The following is a 2500-nucleotide window of genomic DNA, read 5'->3' as shown; positions in this document are numbered from 1 at the left end:
AACTGTAACTCAATCTTAACTCAATCTTAACTCAAACTCAACTCAAACTCAACTCAGCTCGTAACTCGATGAATAGCCGATCCCATTCATGTAGGGAACAACTGATTGTTTTCAAATACTGTATGCTGTGATGTAATGTAAAAAAATTCATAGCTTTATTTCAGCAATAAACTAGGGAAGTTTCAATGAAAATTCTTAAATCTAACTGGCGATAATAACAACTGACATGTAATTTTTAAAACCCTGTTAAAACTTTAAAAATACTGGTCACATATGAGGTAGATTGACTATAAATTGACTTTAACCTTTCCAGATGTAAGTTAGTTCCCCCTTTTTGATGAGCCACCCCTCAGTCAGGTCTTATTCTTCATGAACAGGGACAGATGTTATGGACATATCCATGGGGACACCCAAAGTGGACACAGAATTAACTGATGAGGTTGGGAAGATATGCGGAAGATTTTTGATGCACTTCCGGCATTCCACTGGGAAGTCATGTGTTGAAAGCTCCTCACCATAATCCCACACTGTAAGTGCTGCAAGATGCATCAGAGGTGGCACCTGTCCAGTGGCTCTATGCCATCCAATTGTTGTAGGCCTGAATGATGTCTGTTCTTCCAAATTTACAGTTCCTTTTGTTGAAGCTTTCCACTGAAGTTCAAACTTAGGACCTTCAGCTTTAAGAGACTGGATTGTCACTGATGTGTCTTTGTTCAGTTTCTTTTCCTCCCAAGCTTTAGGATAGACATCCTTTCCTCTAAGGGGAGCACTGACTGCACTACCTTTTCTGATGTTGCTGAGCTTTTTTCTTGCCTCTTGGAGAAGCTCTGTGGTCAGCAGTTGCCCATGGTCCTTCATTCTCTGTTCATGTATCTGCCTTGCTGTCTCAGTGGTCCTACCATTAGTTTTACCACTGTGAAGTGTGTTTTCGACAAATGTTACAGACGCCTGTTTTGATAGTTCTGATAGCTTGTCATGAAGATAAAGTTGGAATAGATTAAACTGTCTTTCAGCAATGACATTGTTGACAGGAATGGTAAAAATGTGCTTGGCATAAAATTAAAAATGGTGTGGTGTCTTTGTTAATATGACAGCTTTCAGGTGATGTTGCCAGTGCATTATAAACCTCAGTTAGAAGTTGAGGTTTCTGCAGCTCCCAAATATTGGCCCATTTAACCAGCCCATTTCTGTCCTTAGACACCAATCTCTGAAGATCCTGTCCATAAACTTTTACATTGTTTTCAGATGCGTTTCCTTGATTTCTTTCAGTGGATACAAATTTTATGTCAAGGACCTTCAAAACAGATGACCAGAATGGACTTTGGAATCTTTGATCAGCTCCCATTCCAAACAGCTTGGGAAAGGATAACCACTCAGCACCATGTTCTTTAACTACTTTCAGGGCTTCTTGCAACATGGGCCTCTGCACTTCCTGGTAAAAGTGTTAAATAGCGGCTGAATCTTTCAAAGATAATTGCACTTGCTCTTCTGTTAAAGGAAAATACAGTGCTGGACACAGTAACATTTGACTGAGTGTTTCATTGTGATTGAGAACAGTTGCAGGCCATAGTCGTGCCAGATATCCACTGGAAAATCCAAGTTCCTCATGACTTGCTTGTGATGAATTAAGAGATGGGATGATGAACTTGTCAAGGAATTCAAATAAGAATTTAATTTGCACTTCGATCATTGGGCAGGAGCTCAGCTTGATGACATTTTGCCAGACTGATGAGTGATTATCTGACTTAAGCATCCTTTCTAGTATACGCTCTGCAAGCTGAAGACAGGCTTTTCCATACTTGAAATACTATTGTAGCGTCTCATGGTAGTATGTCCACCTTGTGTCAATAAAGGACTGTGGAAGGGGTGGCTCTTTACTTAAAATTCCCAGTGAAACGTACATTGCCTTGTACTGACTTGGGCGTTCATGGTGGAGCCAGGATATCTTGTATAATAATTGCAATATGTGGTTGTTGTTCATATCACCCTTTGCCCCAAACCCAGCCTGGCACATTCTTTGCAACATTATATGAAGGGTAACAGCCCACAAAAAACATTTCCCTGCCAAATAGTTTGGAGTTGTTTGCAATCAATCCATTTGATTTACCTTTCTGGGTAGAGGCATTGCCCCCAACTAACTCTGAGACATTTGATATACCAAAATGTGTCATGAACAATGTGCAAATCGACATCTGACTGGTGTTTTCCTGACCCACTAGCTACAATGCTGTTGGTTTCATGTATGACAGTTTATTTATAGTTATGAACAAAATTGGCATAGTTTTAGCCTGGAAACTTTGCAAGGGAACAGCTTTTGATAAAGTTGAAGATATGTTGACCATTTTAAAAGAAAGAGTTGCCATTCGTAGATGTGGGCCGGAGCAATTTCGTCCCATGGAATGTGGATTTCGGCAAACTTTCTCTCAAGATCGCTTACTGAATTTACTTCTCCAAGTCCTCCAACAGCATCCATTGTGCAAAGTGAAACAGAATGAAGGGC

The sequence above is a fragment of the Montipora capricornis genome, chromosome 8 (assembly GCF_036669925.1).
Source record: "Montipora capricornis isolate CH-2021 chromosome 8, ASM3666992v2, whole genome shotgun sequence".
Classification (NCBI taxonomy): domain Eukaryota; kingdom Metazoa; phylum Cnidaria; class Anthozoa; order Scleractinia; family Acroporidae; genus Montipora; species Montipora capricornis.
This window is presented reverse-complemented; position numbering follows the sequence as displayed.